Source organism: Rutidosis leptorrhynchoides, chromosome 7, assembly GCF_046630445.1.
Source record: "Rutidosis leptorrhynchoides isolate AG116_Rl617_1_P2 chromosome 7, CSIRO_AGI_Rlap_v1, whole genome shotgun sequence".
Taxonomy (NCBI): Eukaryota; Viridiplantae; Streptophyta; class Magnoliopsida; order Asterales; family Asteraceae; genus Rutidosis; species Rutidosis leptorrhynchoides.
The window spans coordinates 181,311,579-181,334,126 of record NC_092339.1 but is presented as its reverse complement, the minus strand read 5'-3'; the positions used below and the strand labels follow the sequence as shown (position 1 = coordinate 181,334,126).

At 35.9% G+C, this 22,548-nt stretch overlaps 1 non-coding gene across 1 annotated transcript; it reads right to left on the bottom strand.

The window, feature by feature from the left end:
* Positions 1 to 1,402: 1,402 nt before the first annotated feature.
* On the bottom strand, positions 1,403 to 1,509 carry LOC139860950 (small nucleolar RNA R71). The gene has a single exon (XR_011763574.1). It is a non-coding gene; the product is annotated as a small nucleolar RNA R71 (small nucleolar RNA).
* Between the last annotated feature and the right edge of the window lie 21,039 nt (positions 1,510 to 22,548).

Here is a 22,548-nt window from a genome sequence, read left to right as displayed (position 1 = left end):
TTTTAAAAAAAATTGTAAAAAAATCGTTTTTTTAAAGAAAAAAAGTTTTTTTTAAAATAAAAAAAAAGTTTAAAAAAAATATATAAAAAAAAATTTTTTAAAAAATTTAAAATCCTTAAAAACGAAATATAAAAAAAATTAAAAAAAAAAAGTTTTTTTTATTACCTTTAGATTTTTAGACTCTAGTTACAATTTTAAGTATTAAGTTTAGTTTTGCCATAGTTATTTTTATTTCTAGAATTTTTAGGTTTGCCGTAAAATCCCTTAAGTGCTTATTCCTTAGACTAAGATTTATGTGCTTTAGAATTTTGCGACGCCGTTTTTCACGCTACTTTCTTATTTTTATTTTTCGACGCCTATTTTTCAACCTTTTATTTTTCGACCTTTTTCGACGCGCAATCTTTTTCTTTCTTATTTCTCGCTATTCTAGTTTTAGGACATAGATTTTTATTCTACTTCTTATCTAAATTTCTTAAAATTACGAAAATTTATTTTAAGTGGTTAAATTGATAGACGTCAAAATTTTCTGGTTCGTAGTAATAGTTGGATTTGTACGTGGACCGGGTTATTGGAGCCAAACAGTACTCAATTATATTGAGACCAAACGAATCCTGCCCCTCTGCTGCATCTTTTGGCTATTCGAAACGTGGGCAAAATCAGAAAAGTCTATTAATTGGATAACTTATATAATTTTTCTTTCCTTTTAAAAAACTAATAGGATATTCAGTGAATGCACCGAGTAAAACGTTCACCACCTTTCATACGTTCACCACCTATAACTCGATCAAGACATCTAGCCAATATTGTCGCCGTTGATTTTTCTTTAGAATCATCATCTAGTCGACCAAGAACTCCAACTCAAATTTTCGATAATCCATCTTTTGAACCCGACCTCACAATTGAGAATCCGGAGAATATTCAGGGACAATTCCAAGATCCAGAACCACTAATCATTCCTCCTGAACCACAAACCATTAAATCAGAATCTTCTAATAATTCGTATTTAACAAATTCAATTATGGAAAATCTGGAACCTCTAAGTATGGAAGACCGAATGAGAGCCACACGCACGGGCCAAGGTCACGCCATTATTAAGCCAAACATTAATGCGCCAGATTATGAAATCAAAGGACAAATCCTACACATGGTAACTAATCAGCGCCAATATAGTAGTGCGCCGAAGGAAGATCCAAACGAACATCTTCGTACGTTTAATAGGATCTGTACACTATTCAAAATCCGAGAAGTTGAGGATGAACAGATCTATCTCATGTTGTTTCCCTGGACTTTAAAGGGAGAAGCCAAAGATTGGTTAGAATCGTTACCTGAAGGGGCGATTGACACATGGGATGTTTTAGTTGAGAAATTTCTTAAAAGATTCTTTCCGGCATCTAAAGCCGTGAGACTTCAAGGAGAAATTTTTACGTTCACACAAAAGTCAAATGAAACTCTATATGAGGCATGGACAAGATTTGGAAAGTTGTTGAGAGGATGTCCTCAACACGGTTTAGACACTTATCAAATAGTACAAATATTCTACCAAGGTGTCAACGTTGCTACACGAAAAGACATCGACATAACAGCTGGTGGTTCCATTATGAAGAAAACCGCAACTGAAGCTTACAAAATTATTGATAATGCAGCCTCCCACTCTCATGAGTGGCACCAAGAGAAAGATATATATCGTTCATCTAAAGCGGCTAGAGCCGATTCTAGCCATAACTTTGATTCCGTTTCCGTAAAAATAGATGCTTTCGAGAGACGAATGGAAAAGATGAATAAAGATATTCACGCAATACGAATCAGTTGTGAGCAATGCGGTGGACCACACTTAATGAAAGACTGTCACATTGAACAAACGATGGAACAACGTGAGAATGTTGTCTACATGAACCAAAGGCTGGAAAATAGTTATCAGAATAATTATCAACCGCCATGGCCATACTTCAATCGAAATCAAAACATTCTTTACAATCCAAAAGGACCCGACAATAACTCGTATAACCAACAAGGTCCGAATAACCAACCAACTCAAAACAACACTTTCAATCAACAAAGACCTGGCTTGTATAAACCACCACAACAAACCGAAGAGAAAAAGTCAAATCTGGAAGAAGTGGTATTTAAGCTAGTTGAATCTCAAACACAATTTATTGAAACTCAAACTCAAACGAATGAGAGGTTTGATCAGTCATTTAGAACTCAACAAGCTTCTATTTTGAATCTAGAAAAACAAGTAGGTACTCTTGTTAGATTGATGAGTGAAAGGAAACAAGGAAAGCTACCGAGTAATATTGAAGTAAATCCTCGGAATGAAAATGTTAATATGGTTTCAACAAATTCTGAAAAACCAGCATCAGAAGATGGGGAGGTTTTAGATGTAAGTAACAATGAAGAAGTTACACCACCACCACCACCCGAGTATGTAAAGCCAGTGGTGGCACCATACAGACCACCCATCCCGTTTCCAAGAAAAGGAGTTGAGTATGAGCAAGTAATAGGTAATAAAGTTTGTGATACCTCTGGAAAGAAGAAGAAGAAGAATAAAAAAGTGCAAGAAACAAAAACAGTAGAAGTAAACCCGGTGAAGACAGTTCCACCAAATCCTCCACCTAGGGTAGGTGATCCGGGTGAATTTATTGTTCCTTGTCTACTTAGTGACTGTGTCATGTATGATGCACTAGCAGATTTAGGTTCAAGTGTGAGTGTTATGCCTCTTTCATTATATAAGAGATTAGGTGTAGGTGAGTTAACTCCAACGGATATGAGTGTTCGACTCCTTGATCAAACTATTAAGCACCCAGTTGGAATTGCTGACAACCTACCCGTTCAAGTAGGTAATTTAACCTTTCTAGTCGAATTCATTGTCATTGACATAGAAGAGGACTCAAACGTTCCTCTAATTTTAGGTCGACCATTCTTAGCGTCCACCGGGGCGTTATTTGATGTAAGAAAGGGTAGAATGACACTTAGTAATGATGAGAAATCGATCACCTTTATGATTCGAAAGTCTAAATATCCACAAACCAAAACCGTTGAACCGACAAAAACGATTGGTAAGAACCATGTTGTTTTACCAACTCCAACGGTAATGCGTAACAATAATAGAACGCCTAAGTGTGGGGAAAATGAAGTCACACCTAATGATGACTTGATAATAAAGAACCCCATAGTTGATACGAAATTAAATGACCCCGTTATTAACAGTTCAATGAAGAAACTTTTTAAACGGGTTATTGATGCTAAAAGTAAGGGGAACTTTAAGTTATATAACAGGTTAGTATCCAATCTGTCGCCTAAAGAAAAGGCGAAGCTAGTTGAAATTGTGGATATTACGGAAAAAGCTGGTCACTGGCTTAAAGCAAAAGTCACAGATATGCAAGTTGATTATGGTCCAAGAGAAATTGACGATGAAGTTAATCACAATTTCGACACCACATCTACCTAAGTGTGAGGAGATTCAAATATTCTAAAAAGAAAATGCTGTTTGGAGTTAGTTGTTCTGTTCTCGTGTAGTTCCGAGAATGGAATCCGATTGGTCTTTTCCACTAGCAGACACTAAAGAACTAGTTTTCTCCCCCCATTCTGAATTTTTTTGTTTTTTAGGTTTTATATGAAATTAATATGTTTTCTTTTTAAGTTTTGTGTGACTTTAAAAATAAAAATTTACTTTATTTCATTAAGTTGAAAAAAAAATGATTTCTAAAATTCGTCGTGAGTTGAAAACTAGGTCGTTGAGCCGAAATTACTTTACCCGAGGGCGGGGCGAAAAATTTTGTCATCATTATTTTTAATTTTATTGATTTAAAGTATGCAAAAAAAAATATTTGATTTTATAAATTTTTGAACGTGGGGTAATATACCCAACTTTAAAAATATGTATATATGTTTGTATTTTATCATGTAAACAAAGGGTAAAACAACGCACTTTCAAAGACTAACATTAAGTTCAGCAAAAGCTACTGATTTTGACGACAAGATGCAAAACAACAAATGTGATATAATAAATGAAGGAATGAACGATGAGGCGCGCCATCTATCATTCGACGAGCTTTGTAATTACAAACTGGGTATTTTTAATCACTTTCCTACACTAATCACCCTCATGAATTTATAGTTATAGTCTGATTTCATGCAAATGAGGGCATTGCATGATCTCAAGTGTGGGGAAGGGTTATAAATTCTCTCGGGTTTATACTTGGCTTATTTTCTAAATATTATGAAAATTTTAAATTTTTTTAACTAAATGAATTCAAAATCATGTTTATACATATTTATGAACGATAAAACTAGGTGTTAATGCCGAAATTATTGTTACCTCGGAAAGGACATAAATTGAGAAACAACTAAAATGCTTGAATTTATTTATTAAGATATAAAAAGACGCATGAAAAAAGCCAAGTGTGGGGAGAATGTACCAAGTTATTCAATTAAAAACTATCTATCACATGTTTTTGTAAAGTTATTACAGGTGCTTTTACTTTGGACTAAATTAACTGGTTTACCCGATTTACTGTAAGAAAGATGGATCTACACGATGAATCAATTCCATCATTAAAAGGAAGTAAAGTCTTTCGAAAAAGTCACGCGCTTTGATTTAGGTCAAGAAGTTGTCGTCCAGACCAGCTGTAGGTTGACGAAAAATCTAGAAAAGTCATCTCTAAAATCAGCAGGAAATCCACGGACCTCAGCATCAAACAGGGTCGCCAAGTGGTCAGATTTATCCTAACCATGAGAAGGATTTATCTCGTACAATGGGGGGGGGCACCGTGCAAATTAGCTTGCTAAGACTAATGAATCAGATCCCCAGAAAGGATAATCTCCTTAAAGATCAAAAATCAGCTTTTAAGCCTGATATTACTCAATCCTTGAGATTGACCTTAAAGATTGAGAATTACAAACTCATGGAATTCAATGATATCTAAACTCGAGCTTGAACGAGAAAATATTTTGATCAAAAATAAAACCGATTTGTTTTCTGAAAACCCATTTTCAATGCGTTCATTACCTTTGAACGTAAAATCCTAGGAATTCACCTGGAATTCATTAGGTCACCTGAACCAAATCAGGTGTCAACCGTAAGAACGGTGGTTGCATAGCATGGTCGGAGACAGGACCTTGTGCTAGACCAAAAAATCATAGGATGATCTTTACTATTGCTCCTACAAAGGATAGTAATAGCATCCGACACGTTTATAGACCATAATCAAAAGCAAGTCATGAAACATTGCCTTAACAGTTTCTTGTTCATCGCTTTCCTTTACAACCGGACGGTAGTTTACCGAAAGGTAATATACGGAGCAAGTATACTGGATGTGTTGCTTTCCCAATACAAGGTTAGCAAGTGGGTAACACAAAACCACAAGTGTTGAGCTAAAATTTTCAAATCTGAAACCCACACAACCCACAAAAATAATTTGCAAACACCGGTGAAGGGTTATTCCGGAAAACTTACCTAGGGTAAAAGCTAGATTAAATTTTCAAAAAGATCAAATGTTTTCATAAAGATCCAATTTCCTTACGGATCTAAATTTTCATAGTCATGTGGGACTGTAAACCGCCTTTCAAATGTGCACTTTGCTTTGGAAACCGAAAGTAAATCGGCTATTTGATTGCAAGTGTCGTTGACCTAAACCCGAGGCAACTATGGATGACACACCCACCTTTAACCATGGTTCTATCGTTACTATCATTGTTTATACCACCATATCAAAATCACTGATGTACAAAGTGTGATGAATAAAAAAGTGATTCATGTATGTTTTTATTTCAAATTCTGTATTGCTTGAGGACAAGCAACGCTCAAGTGTGGGGATGTTTGATAAGGCTAAAAAGGAACATATATTTCATAGCAATATCCCTTCTAAATAATAGGTTTTCATATGTAATTATATTATATTTTCATTGTAATTGTTTAAATAAATAAGTGCGAAGACAAAAGGCGAAAACGAAGATTTGAAGACACAAACGTCCAAAAAGCTCAAATGTACAAGATACAATTCAAAAGGTTCAATTTATTGATGAGAAACGTCTAAAAATGACAAGAGTACAAGTTACAAAACGCAAAGTACAAGATATTATATTATACGAAAGGACGTTCGAAAATCCGGAACTGGTACCCGAGCCAACTATCAACGCTCGACGCAACGGAGCTGAAAGTACAAGTCAACTATGCACAAGAATATAATATAATATTTAAATAATTCATAATAAGAATAATAATAAATAATAAAAAGTTGTTAATTGAGCATAGTTAAGGGGTCATAAGTGAAAATTTCAATTCAATATTTGCCTATAAAAGGCAATTCATTTGATCGATTTATGAACACCTTTCTTCATATTTCTTTCTCTCTTCTGTAATATGTAATATATATTTATATTATAATTTTAATATAAGTTAATTTTAATAATAAAGTTATGGTTTAGTTGGGTTATTGTAAGAAATATTTTACGAGTTTTAAGTCGAAATTCTGTCCGTGCAACGCTACGCGATTAATCATCACTGTAAGCTATGTTCTTCCTTTTTAATTTAATGTCTCGTAACTAAGTTATTATTATGCTTATTTGAGCCGAAGTAATCGTGATGTTGGGCTAAAATATTAAGACGGGGTTATTGAACTTTGGACCATAATTAAGGTTTGGCCAAAAGACCGACACTTGTGGAAATTGGACTATTGACTATTAATAGATGGGGGGTATTTTCTAATTGAGTTACAACTCATTGGAGTCTGTCGAACCTATCTTCAAATTAATTATCCTAATAATTAATAATGATTATGGTTGTCCTATTTAGTGACGTTCATATGGAATCTATTATAATCATTTAATTAATTATTCGGGTTGGGTAATTGATTATTCAAACTGATCAAGTGGGTAAATTAATATTCATATCTAATCAAAACATGTGTGGATTACATACAGTGATAACTGGTGTAATTGTTGACAGAAGTGATAACTGCGTCACAGTTTAAATCCTTAATTAGTTGGAATATTTGACTTCGGGTATAAGGGTAATTTGACGAGGACACTCGCACTTTATATTTATGACCGATGGACTATTATGGACAAAAACCAGATAGGTATCAAATAAACCAGGACAAAGGACAATTAACCCGAGTAACAATTAATTAAAATCAAAACGTCAAACATCATGATTACGAAAGTTTAAATAAGCATAACCCTTTTATTTCATATTCTATCGCAATTTTATTTATTGTTATTTTATTTATCGTCATTTATTTATTTTACGCACTTTAATTATTGTCATTTATCTTTACGCTTAAAAATATAAAATCGACAAACCGGTCATTAAACGGTAAAAACCCCCCTTTTATAATAATATTACTACTTATATATATATATTTATATAAATATAGTTTTATAAAAATATAGTACGTAATCACTAGCTCCCTGTGGAACGAACCGGACTTACTAAAAACTACACTACTCTACGATTAGGTACACTGCCTATAGTGTTGTAGCAAGGTTTAGGTATATCCCATCCGTAAATTAATAAAACTTGTGTCATATTTTGTAGTATTTCCTAGTAAAAATAATACTATTTCGTACCCTCACGCTACATCATCATACATCCTGTCATAAGTCTCGAACACCCACTATCGAGATACCAGATTTGCTTGTTTTGAATGCTCTGCACAGTAGCTAAGAGATTAGTTCTTTTTGGGAACCCATCCAAGGATGGGTTCTGGAAGAGTCATCTTTGATGCTTTCTTCCTTGCTGCTTGTGTGTTTTGAGGGACAACAGCATTAGGGTTCATATTTAGGGTACACTGATTAGTCAAGTGAGCTTTGCTGCCACATTTGTAGCATTTTCTCACTTTTGGTCTCTGTAGCTGGTTGGCAGTAGATGAACTGGGTGACTAGTTCTGCTGCTGGCATTGAGTAACAGCTAGTAGCACCTGTTCGAACTTCACAGTCAGTATCTCAGCAATAGATGCCTCAGTACTTAATGTTTTAGCTTTTCCCTTATGGGCAGCTTTTGACATGGAACCAGTACCATTAACATGGTTTACTGCTTTGCCTTTAGATTTTGACTTACCAGTGTGGGAAGTCACAGGTTTGTCTGCTGCTACTGGTTGACCAGCAGGAGTCACTTTAGACTTATCAGTATCAGGATTTACTGGTTTGTCTATTGTTATTGGTTGACCAATATGACTTTCAGCAGCAGGCTCAGCATTCAGACAACTTAAAGATTTAACTGATTTTGAATTTCTTCGATTATTTTCAGTTATTTCTTTCTGGATTTGTCTTTCTTTGGGAGTCATGTAGTAAATGCTTGAGGGATCAGTAATCTCATTATTTGAAATACTGATTTCCTTAACTTCACTCTCCAGAATATCTTTCATGGACGGTGGTGGGGTCACTGTAGGTCTGACAAACTTATTTATTAAGACCTTTTTACCCTTAACTATCTTGGCAAAGGTGTTTGGCAAGACAAATTCAGGATCAATTTCAAGAGTAGTGTCCATAAAAGTAACTACTGCAAGAGCAGCAGCAGCATAGTCATCAGCAAAGAAAGCTTCAACTTGTGCGGGCACCTGCTCATTAACACACTTGGCTGTGCGTTGAGCAGATGTACACCATGAAGCAACAACCTTTTTAAGATTGTTCAGCTGGTCTTTGACTTCTGCTGCCTCAACGTGAAGGGACTTTAAAGCAAAATTCTGTTATTCAAGTTTGGAAATTTCATCTTTCAAGATTTTAATTTCATCAGTTTTGCCTTTAAGTTTCTGATTTAAAGATTTAATATCTATTTTAAAAAATTCTTCACGTTTACTGCCTCTGCATAAGTCAACTCTTAGATAGTCAAACATTCAGCTTTTTCATCATCAGTATAAGTTCGAAAAATATCAACCTTATATAGTATTTCAGATTTTCATTGAAGTGAATCCCTTTTTAAGTTAGCTTCCCTCATATCAGCCAAAAATGTACTACCATTATCATCCTCATCAAACTCCTCAACCCCTTTGGCCATCAAACAAAGCTTTTTACCAGAAGCATAACCAGCACAATCCTCATCAGTCTCACTATCAGAAGATGAAGATGAACTGGTTTCATCCCAATAATGATGCTGAGCAACTAGTACCTTTACTGATATCTTCTCCTTTTTATTAGCCTTTGAGTTTTCCTTCATCTGAGCCTTCATTGCCTTATACTTATTCTTGTACTTTTTTAGCTTTTGAGAAGGAGTTAGCATGTAATGAAGGTTTTCTGGATATGCACTCAGCTGAAAAGTGTCCAACCTTCCCACAATTGTAACACTCAGATTTGGGGCCCTTGACTGATTTGCTACCATACCTAACACTTGGTTTCTTACTCACTTTGTATGGCTTATTGGTCCTATCACGATTGAATTTTTTGAACTACCTAGCCAGCAAATGCCATACCTTCAGCAAACCCTTCAACATCATCGTCATCATCACTGCTTTCTTCAGACCCAGTACCACTACCCTCATCATCTTCATGGTTCCATAGTGTGGGGGCAGACTTAAAGTTTTCTTTTAAATTAAGTTCTAGTTTGCCTATACCTTCTCATGGTTCCAAAGTGTACCATACATAGAGGACATGTTAAAGTTCTTTAAAGTCTGAGTGGTTCTTAAGGGGTCAATAACAGGTTTCCACTTAGCAGGAACTGAGTCAATGAATTTGTTGACCTGTTCAAAATCAGTATAGGTGATTTTCAAGGTAAGCAGGTCAGCAACTAAGGAGTTAAACCTAATGAAAGTTTGCTTAAGGGTCTCACTTTTGTAGGCAAAGAACATTTCATATTCTCTTTTTAAAGCAATAATCTTATTTTGCCTAACCTCATCCATACCGTCATATGTTACATCAAGATAGTCTAACATTGCTTTAGCATTCAGTTTTCCCTTAATCAATTTGAATAGATGGTTAAGTAATGTTATAGCTAACAAGGTTCTGATCTTAGGGTCAAGTCCAACACGACGTTTATCCTCAGCATCCCATCTAGATGGAGAAAGAATAACTTATCTGCTAGGAATAGCAGGAGTGTCTGTTGTAACAGGAACACTTTCAAGTGTCTCAGTAGGGATGAATGGACCATCAGTAGCGATGCCAGGCATGAGTGGGTCAACAGACTCAAAATGGAGCAAGAACCAAGCCTTCCAGGTTTCATACTCATCTTCATCAAATTTAGGTGGTCTATTTGATGGCCCATTTTCAAGGTAAGCTGTATTGGCGTATGCAGCCATTAGAGAATTCAGATCTAAGATATGAGATTATCAAGATTGAAGCTCTGATACCAGTTGTTGGTCCCTTGATTAACAACAAGATTAACTTAATAGTTATAATAGTTTAGTATTCAAGTAAGTAATTTAAATAAGATTCAAAGGTAATTTTCAACGGTTTATTCTTTATTGATATGAATCACAAAGAATTACAACTGTCCTTGGTGGAATGACAGTTGGTTGATACAGATTATACCTCAGTTATAGCTATCAAGTATATCTTAAGCTATTACAAGTTTGGACTCTAAATAAATAAACCCACACCACCAGTTAGTGAATACTTCTATTTATAGTAGTCCTATTATCCATGTAATTGTTCCATTGTCCATTGGTATATATGATGTCTATACTTGTGGGGACAACTGCATCGGAGAGCGTGCTCTATTATTTCCTCTTTGGTAGCTATTTGCAGGAACACCTCAATTCGGTTTGGCACCACTATTTGAATAAACAAATAGAGTCTTGGGTTCCCTATGCGTTGACAAAGTATTACACATGTCTGCACATGCGTTAAACTTCTGCATTCCCACGTGGTCTTGTAAGGTCACTTGTCAGCCACCGACGCATGTCCTTTTCTGTTCAACTTTGTCTTCGACTTCTGTTGAATAGTACAATTGATGTAGACCACTCAGGAAACCACTATGCTTGTAATGGAGCATAGCTGTCTTCGTGTAGTATTCTGCTTACCAGTTGTGCTGGTTCATCTATGTTGAGTCACTTCATCTTCATGTTTTACTGGGCCCTCATCCTATGCTAATTGAGGAATACTGTCTACCTTGTGCTGGTAGACAACGCAGCATACTAAAACACTCGACACAACAATATTTGCTTTCTATACATAAACAAACCTATGCTGGCTGCACATAACATTTTAGTGTACATATTTGCTGTTTTGTCATAATTAAATCCTTAATTATTTTGGGGACTCAACAGTAATTCAAACTCATAATACCGAGTACAATTTAATCCAAATTATACTCGTCTCCAAATCGACCAAACTTAGGTCCCGACATTAGATCACTACTTAGGTAATGATTATTCTAAAACATCACTTACACCAAAACTACGACATGTGCAATATTGACCCATATTGCACTTGACCACATTTGACTTATGTCAAACTCAACCATAATCGCGAATGGCTAGTGGTTATGTATCTAAAACACCAATTAACACATAAACCAAGTATTTACATACTTGATTCACGAAAAGTTGACTCAAATCTTAGTTTGACAGTAAATCAAACTCAACACCCAATTTTGACTCACAACATATTCTCATGAACATCAAAATCACCAACACACTTATAATCTAGTGAATAACACTCAAATCCATGACAAATATAACCAAATTTGTCATCAAACACTAAACCCACATTATTAAAGTTTCTTTACCCAAATCACACACCAAGACGCCCAATTTCATAACAAATGGGGTTTATAACCCATCACTAACACAACCCCTAACTAAAAATGGAAATTAAACAACAAAATTTGGATTAAGTTTTTACGTTAACACAAAAACGAAGACAAGAAGCTAGACACACCAAGAAGAACCAAGATCCACTCCAATTTGGGTAGAAATCAGCACCATCTTCACCCATTCAAGCTTTCTCTCACTAGAACTCTCCTCTCTCTCTCTAGAGGGTTTGGTTGGTGAGAATGAGGATGAAAATGAGGATAAGATCTGATCTTGGGGCTTAAAACCGTCCATAAGTGAAAAGACCAAATTTGCCCTCTTCAATTTTACAAAATTACAAAATTATCAAAAGTCCCGCTGTGGACCGCCGGTCCACTTCTGACCTGCTGACAAATAACCTAGTGCTGGACCGTCGGGCCAATCTGGACCGCCGGTCCAGTTTGCTCCTGATTTACCTTTGAACCGAGGTTGGACCACCGGGCCAATCTAGACAGCCGGTCCACCCAGATTTTATCAATTCGAATGTTACAACTCTCCACCACTTCGAATGGATCACGTCCCTGTGATCCGCACCACGCACCATCAAGCAAGTATTCTAATACCTGCACACCTGCCATCCGCAACTCAGAACCAAATTCAAATATCCTACAAGCACATCTAAAATTTCCGAAGTCGAAAACACCTATAGAACTCACCATACATTACCATGAGCTCGAATTCACCGAGTACTTTTGCTACCACCGTCAATACACCGTACCTCCAAAGACTGAATCGTTTGCTGAGGGAACACGAAAAGCACCATGTAACCCCACAAGTTTCTCTCAGACTTCCACCCGCATCATGCTACGTCCATAACCAAATCACCCAACGTGATCTACTATGTCCACTACGACGTGAACCAAGTCTTGCACTAATTCAAATCAAGAGGGATTTAATGGCACGATAATACTCCGTATTTCAATGCTCACACTTGCAAAACTCAACCGATAACACCTTCGTTTATGCGCAGACATTTGTCTTCCACAACTACAATAGCTAATTCTCAGTTCGAAAAGTCGATGCCCACAGAGCAACCGACACACTCCTTCAACGACCACTTCGTATGGTGGCACTCCAATACTTAGCACAAGGCTATCGTTGTAATGGAATTCCACTAATGGCAATAATCCATACCAATAACGGTCAAACAAAAATGTTCTCTAACTCGAGAACCAACTTCCCCCGTCACCTCGACTGGGTTATACCTTCAATGACGAAATTTCGATATCACCAAAGTAATCATTCCAGGAATGTTAACATTACCCTTCAATGGATCCGCACACGATCATCCGTCCATGAATTAACCCCGGACGACACCATTCACCACCTGCTAGACAGTCCATCACTACCGAACACGGGGATTTTGTTTTAACCCTACAATCACATTCACACAAGACTGCTTCCTAGTACTAGCATAGAAACTATTCATGTACTAGAATCCCGTCGACAGCGAAATTTTATCTCATCAAATTCCGCAATTTGAAATAAGTCTCGCGAAATTGTCCACCAGCGCCGGGTGAACCTCTCGCCTAGACCGTCCGTTAAGGAGGTCCTCTGCATTCAACTGCAATCAACAATTCATTATACTACGGAACACACCCTTACAACCAAGCAATATCCGTGCGTCTCTATGTGAGACATTTGGAGCCAACGCCCCACGACGAAGATTCGTCCATAAAGTGGAGTAATCCACCAGCGATTCACGCGATCATACTTCCTGATCAGGAAAAAATTCCACAATCACCTCGACACAAAACTCGTAATCACAAATTAACATCATACAAGATTCACGACATCCCGTATTTACACTACAAAGCATCCTCAACGATATCTTTATTTTTTTCGAATCAGGATCTTAAGTGTTCACATTAGATCTCATACCGTATTGGGTATTACGCTACCTTCCTAGTTAAGAAACTTACACCTCACACAAACCCATCATCACAAACTCTGCACATAACATTCTCGAATCACAACTGAAACCCGTAATGCACGATCCTGAGTCGATGCTAATAGCCTGTCACTCTACCTGGTTAGGAAATCCCAATCCATGTTGAGGCCTAGTATGGTACACTTCCACTCTCCTACCAATATAACACCACCAGTGCTTGCTCGGGTGGCAGTAAAAACTCCCCCACTTAGGATTCAGCTCCACGTTCTCATCTTCAAGATGATAACATCCTACATAAATACACATTCCTCGACACACATGACCATTCTCATCGTTGGTCATATACACCAAATCACCACGAACTCACTTTATGCTCTCAGAGCCGACATACACAATCACTTGAAATGTCGTACACTCGACGACAACGCACCTTCATACCATAAATTACAACTATCAGCTCTTCGCTGTTCACAAGACGAACTCCACCAAATTCCTACATACGCCTCTAAGACTAGGCATATGTCACTCCGCTTCACCAATCATTAGTCGCGCTTTTTAGTCGAGATCACCTGACCTTCCATTCAACGAACAATTATCAACAATTGCTCACTCTCATGGTGAAGAGTGACCAACCCAATATAATAATTGCGCCGATCGCAATATCAACACTTCATAATATCCTTCGGCCTAACCGACCATTAAGTCCATCACCGGCTCAACAGTCATCTTCACCCGTCAATCACTTAAGAGCATCAAGATTTGCTCATCCTGTAAACTCATCAAACACCCGAAATTCATTCAGCTCCGGATTGGGCATAACAAGAACTACGAAAGTTCATTCATCATCCTTCACTTCATAAGAAGTATTTATCGCAATGCTCTTAAACTTCAACTTTCGCAACCGTCGAATTACTATCACTCGTCGATCACGATTGTAATCACTGCTACTTCCAAGAGTATCTTACGGGCACCCTAAGCCCAAAATGATCTCACCATCGTATGAGTTGAAAATTACACTAGCAGGTATAAGAAGACACCTGATGCAGTGTCATGCAGACTCCTACTACAATCAATCGAGATTTTAAAAACTCGATCTTTAGGTTCCATATCCCCGATGTCACCCATCACGCCATATAATGACCCGAAGTCATACCTACTCGAAAAACCTTACGGTTTATTTTCTTAATAAAAGTTCCTGGCGATCACACGCTACCAACACATCCACCAAGGCCCAACGATATGGCCTAACCCCCAAGTACCTGAGCCCCACCATTGGACTCATAACTACAACACCGTAAACTATATATATAGTATAATAATATATACACACATGTACATCGCAACAACAAGTCAACCTACAACCTAGGTGACTATTATTCCATCCAATATCCTAGGTGACCATTCTGCACAATTAAGGCCCCACACAATCACACATTAGACAACACAAGCCTTAGTTTGTCCACCTATACGCTAAGGCACTAACGTTCCAAGTCTGACCTGTATTCCTACAAGTCTCGTACACAATACGTCCACAAATTAGTCTAAGTCTAAGCACCTATCACAAAGTCACCTAGATACCTTAGACCATGCTCTGATACCAACTTGTAACCCCAAATCCGGTTTACCAAAAGCGACATACATATATTTTTAAACGGTAGAACATTTGGATTCAATACACTTTCACAACAATTATGACACAAACCAAATAATTCCATTCGATCCTAACTCATTCACAATTGTTTTAACACATTCATTACACATCCAAACTCGTGTTTAATGCAAAACTCAGTTCAAAACCTACAACAGAACCTTAAAGGCCCATTACATAACGAAAGCGGTAATTACGACCCAAACACGCAACTAATCGGGTTAAGACACAATAACCCAACCTAATACCAAGAGCATAATCCCGAGGATTTACCAAATCCCCACTCCAAGTCCAAATGATCCAAAAGCTATCACGATATAAGCTCAAGCACTCTTAAGCGTCTAGTCTAGCAACTAGATAGATTCAAGCTAAATGGTACCTATAAAAAGGTAAACAATGAGAGGGTAATCTTACGCTTAGTGAATGAAATAATTATACATATACATATATAATATACTTAGTTTCATTCACTTACACAAACACCACATACAAGCTAGCAATCCAATTAGATTACAATCACAATGTATAATGCTAAATACCCACAATGCACAACAAGCTAGCATCACCATTAGCATACCATCAACACAATATAATATGCTAATACAACAATTACACAACTATGGTTAACCATAAACACAAGGGAATGGTACTCGTAAATGACCGTCGGTGTTCACAACACCCATTAGTGTACATACGCCTTGTATCACTAACCCCTGCATGGTATCGAACGCCCTAAGTTTAAACCCACCCATCACGTAAAACTATGGTATCGAACGCCCGTACTTTAAACCCACACTTCACGCCCCCACACACATGATGATATGGTATCGAACGCCTGAACTTTAAACCCATATCACATGCCAATACGATGTGGTATCAAACGCCCAAACTTTAAACCCACATCGCATCCCGCACAAGTAAATACACCATATACATACATCTATAATTATTCCACTCACCTTGAAGCGCATGCAAATCACACGTATGCACAATCCCCGCTATCACGACCGAGAAAGAATCCACCTATATCACACATAGGCACAATATAAACATAAATATCAACTCTCTAAAAGAGAATCCGACACACATGTCCCTTAGCCGAGGGATCATACCTTGCTCGCCATACCCGCTCATTTAACCACTAGCGTACACAATCCAATTACCACTTCGGATGGTAATTCAAACCCACACTACCGAGTACAATTTAATCCAAATTATATTCATCTCTGAATTGACCAAACTTAGGTCCTGACACTAGATTACTACTTAGGTAATGATCATTCCAAAACGTCACTTACACCAAAACTGCGACATGTGCAATATTGACCTATATTACACTTGACCACATTTGACTTATGTCAAACTCAACCATAATCACTAATGGCTAGTGGTTATGTCTCTAAAACACCAATTAACACATAAACCAAGTATTTACATACTTGATTCACCAAAACTTGACTCAAATTAGTTTGACACTAAATCAAAGTCAACACTCAGTTTTGACTCAGAACATGTTTTTATGAACATCAAAATCACCAACACACTTACAATCTAGTAATTAAAACTCAAATCCATGACAAATTTAACCAAATTCGTCATCAAACCCTAAACTCACATTAGTAAAGATTCTTTATCCAAATCACACATAAAGACCCCCAATTTCATAAGAAATGGGCTTTATAACCCATCACTAACACAAACCCTAACTAAAAATGGAAATTAAACAACAAAATTCGGATTAAGTGTTTACCTCAACACTAAAACGAAGCCAAGAAGCTAGACACACCAAGAGGAACCAAGATCCACTCCAATTTGGGTAGAAATCAGCACCATCTTTACCCATTCAAGATTTCTCTCACTAGAACTCTCCTCTCTCTCTCTCTAGAGGGTTTGGTTGGTGAGAATGAGGATAACAATGAGGATAAGATCTGATCTTGGGGCTTAAAACCGTCTAATGGTGTATCCTGGGGATACACGCATAAAAACACCATCTTTATACAGAAAGATGGATCAAAAAGCATAAAAGATAATAAAATTTGACGGTTTTTAGTGTTTGCCGCCCAGTGTCAAGCGTAAGCCCTGCAGGCACCTTCTATGCTTAAGCCTTTTAACTCAGCGCATGAACGGCACACAGCCACGTCAGCACACACCACCGACCTTCCGGATATTTCGTGTAACAGAACCACTCATCAATTGACATGTGCATCCCGAGAATTTTGGGCATTCTGCGTCTATAAATAGACCCCCTGGGTCACCACATTTCATATCAGAACTTCAGTCAGAGAGAAGTACACTTTCTCTCTTACACAGTTCTTTCTCACTCTAGACGCACATTAGCCGCTTAGCAGCAATACGCTAGACGGATCAATTACGGAATGATCCCCAGATTGATTGAGGCCACCCCACGGATCTCTCATCCGTGTTCCGGGTCTGCAGAGATTATTTCTCGAGGGCAAACAACAATCAACATTATACGCAACATGCTGAGCAGCTATTGTCTTGTACTGGTACCTTACTATGACAACCCGGAAATTTCTGACTAAATTTAAACCTAACTTTTATATGATTCCGACGATTCACGAACAATTTTATGTAAATATATATATAAATTAAAAACGTTACGTGTTATAATAATTTCTATTATTTAAACGATTTTAAAATAAACTTTAAAATATAATTGATTTGAAAAACTAAATATTAAATAAATATTTCAAATATATATTTCGAAATGAATATATATATATATATATATATATATATATATATATATATATATATATATATATTTCAATGTAATGAATTAGTAAAAAGAAAATAATACTTATCATGTAGTAAATGTAATAATAATAATAATAATAATAATAATAATAATAATAATAATAATAATAATAATAATAATAATAATAATAATAATAATAATAATAATAATAATAATAATAATAATAATAATAAAAATAATAATAATAATAATAATAATAATAATAATAATAATAATAATAATAATAATAATAATAATAATTATGAGACTAAAAAGAATCCTAAACAAATACATCCTTATGTTGACTAAAAATAAATAAAAGAGTATAAACTAGTACATCCTTATGTTGACTAAAAATAAAATTATAAACTAGTATACATATAGTCAATTTTGGTACATAAAATATGTATTTTTATATTGAAATTTTAGGCTATAAATACTCATGAATGCAAGCATTAAACTTGCACCATTTCTCACACTTACAAAGTGTTTCTTTCTTTCTCTCCATTATCATCTTTGTTCTTACACTTTATTATTAGTATTCTTAATCAAGAATCAAACCACTAAAGGTAGTTATAAGCCTATTGAATTATAACATAATCAAACCACTAAAGGTAGTTATAAGCTTACTGAATTATAACATATTATTATTTATACATAAAATACTACGACGAAGTTATGAATAGGATAGAGGTAAGGAAAGTATGGGTTATAGCTATGGAGGTTATGGGTATTGTTCATGAGGTTAACCTAGCATTTGTAATGTCCGTTACATCTGCGTACTTTTTCCTGCAGTGATGTTTCCATTTTCAATTATTATTATTATTACTATCGTTATTATCAACAAGGTTATAATCAAGATAACATGCACTATATATGAACCTCAATGCTACTTAAGGCCTAGGGTGATCGTTGGTACCACTATGGGACGCTTGTGGATTTCGAATGCCAAACTTAGATTTTGGTCGAGAAATCCTGGGCCAACCGGTAAAAATAGATCATTCAAGTGACTCGGCGGTGGTATAATGTTTGGGTATGGTGCATAATATCAAACCCGACTATAGTAATCATACACTCACTAAGTGAACAACACTTAGTCACTTACACACTTAATAAGTGGTGGACTTATTAAGAACAACTCACTAGTATTCAACACTAACTTACTAAACATGGAAACTTACTAAAAGTGGAAACTTTCCATAGATAGTAACCTTTCCGAAAATGGCTTTCAGAAAACCATTATCATTGGTATAGTTACCATACTTATGTCTATTAGACAACATCTGATCGTACATTCTATCTCTAGGTTGAGATCCTGGTCACTTATTTCCATTCATTTCATTCCTTTCAAGGAATACTTCAACTGCTATTTAAGGTGAGTTTTCATAGTTCTTTTTTTCATAACTCCCTTTTTATATTTTTGGGCTGAGAATACATGCGCAACTTTTATAATTGTTTTACACGCTAGACACAAGTACCAACTACTAAACTATGCTATACCCGGCTATGTCCGACTAAGTCCCTACAGTGATATTTTTAATTGCTCGATGAACGCATTCTTAATTATTGGGGATAGGCCTATCGGGAGTAACGTCCCTGATACATTTGACTAAGTCTTTATATTACTTAATAATGAAATTAAACCGACAAGTATAAACTACAACTTGTCTTGGGGCAAACTTGAACGTTTAGTCTAAATATCACGCACTGGCATAACTTTTTGATCCTGCGGGAGATCAACTTGACTGGATCTGAGTGATCTACTTATGAAAACAAATCTTGTGGTCTAACACTATTACTGAAATCATTATTTATGACAATCATATGAACTCACTCAACCTCGTGTTGACTTTTTAAGCATGTTTATTCTCAGGTACTTAAGTATTGCTTCCGCTGTATATCTGCTGCTTTGATGATGATTGCTTACTATGCTTGGAGTCATGCATTTCATATCATATCAATTAAAGACATTTAATGCATTGTTCATTAAATACAATGTAATCTATTTATCTTCCACTGCAAAACTCAATAAAACATCTCATATAGAGTCGTTCTCGTTTATACTACTGTGATTTGATATATTTAGTGACGTTATTCTTCCAGGCCCTAAATGGGGACGTCACAGATTGGTATCAGAGCAGTGTTGTTGTAGAGAACCAGGATTGCATTGTATGTGTGCCTTATACAATTAGGTACCTTAGCAATGTAGGACTACAACTTTCCTTGACCATAGTGCCTTTAATTGTTGCATTTAACTATTAAATGCTACACTATACCTTAGAAACTTTACTTATCTTAGAATGCAAAGCCAATCTAAGAATTTTCCTAAGTATTATCCAATTCCGCCACCGCATTTAAATGCAACACCATGATTTCAGAAATTCTTGACATTCCTATGTCATTTATCATGGTTTTGTGTATTACATATGTATTACATGAAATATTATCCATGATTTTTGAAACTCCTATATTCATTACTATTCATACTCAAACGTATATAACTCCCTGTTATATCACGTACCTATATGCCTTAAGCCTTTATGCATCGGTTTGCGAACCAAAAAATGTCATTGGGTTATCATAGTATACGAATTGAAAGTCTTTAATCGAAAGATTATTAGATTACATACTTATCATTTTATGATCTCGACACGTCATACTGCCATTATTGGAGTATAGACAAATCATATCTTATTATATCTATCCCAGTAGATTTTGTCTGACACTTTTCCTAAATTTTCTCCGTAAATCACGGAAATCTTTTTACTATATATACGTATTCAAGGAGACAAATACATCATTCAGTATTCAACACCCATTTCATATCAAACCCTAATTCCAATCACATAATATGGATTACTCACTTGATTCTTCGAGCTCCAATAGCAGCGTAGTCGGAATGAACCAACCAATTAGCCATCATCTATTTTGGATGAATTGGGGGTGGGTTCATAGCCGACTCAATCAATGGAGGCAAGAAGAAGGTGATCCCTTTCACCAACCGAATTCACCACTTGGCGAAGAACCGGAAGCACTTACCGGTGAACCAGTCCAAAACACCATTTTCACCCTCATTTCCAGAACAGCTCACCATGATTATATAATATCTAGAATTCTAGATCTTATTCGTCCCCTTGTCCGAACCGCCAATCATCCCAGTATAATAGAAGAAGTTAACGAGCTTCGCGCTCGAGTTGTGGCTCTGGAGAATATGGTGCAATATCTACAAGCATCAGCAGCACCAGCAGCATAACCAGCACCACCAGTACCATCAGCATCACCACCAACATCACCAGCTTCATCAATAACAACATCCGCATCTCAAGCCTCAACATCACATTCGGTACCTCGGATATCAAAATCATACGCCCCATAGATACCAAGGAATATTAGTAATAATGAGTTAAAATGTATTGACTCATTCTTCCTGAAGAATTATATATATATGGTTTAATAAATCTTTTCGTAATAAGCTATTACGCGTGAATCTTAACTAGTATATACTACTTGGTTAATTCATATCACTAATATGCTATGATGTACATCATTCGTTAATGACTTAATGATTGTTAATCACTGCTTCAGCACAATAAACTCCATTTCATAATAAACCAAGTTTATTATTCAAATACATGTTTGATTTTACACTCCTATTTTCGATGTACTCGAAACTTTCTAGAAAACACCATTCATGCCTTGTGAATTTCACAAGAATTTCACGAGCATCAACATCATATACCGAGGTATATCAAAAACAATGAACGATGAAGTATTGATTCATAACTTCATTAAAGAAATATTCCGTGACGATTATGTAATCTCTCAAGTTTTAAAGATTATTTATTCTCGCTTCAACCGCAAATCAAATGAGTTTAATATTATATTAACTCATTAAATCTATATTATACCTAAAGAATACATATATGAACGTATATCTTCATAAAGATGATAATCCTTTTGTACAAACTGTTAATTGTGAAAATATTTTAACGGCTAGGTAAAACCCGAGAAATATTTATATCTCACATTAATATGTTGCATTGTACATTCCTTCAATTCTGATTCAAATTCAATTACATATTCTGATTTTGACATATCAGAATTCAAGTAAAGCTTTAACAGGTGTTATCTTCCTAAAGATCACTACATTCATGAATTATATTCATTCGTATTCTATGATGAATTATCACATCAAACCACCGAAATTATCATTCATTACTTTTGAAATCAACAACACCTATTCGTCAACCATTAGATCTGTTGACGATCACAATCAGCGTTTAATCATCTAAAAACAAAATTTCTTGAAAACACCTCGGATTGATAATCAATGATTCATATTCGTTAACCTTGAGAATACTGACGAAGTAGCCAAAGCTATAGAAGGTCTTAAGGGCCAAAAGTCTATTGATAAAGAATGGTATAAGCTCAGATTTGGAACTGGAAAATGGATTGAGCAACCTATGAAGGAGGCTGTGGACAAATTACAAAGACTAAACCTGCCTTCAAAGAATCCAAATGATTCAGT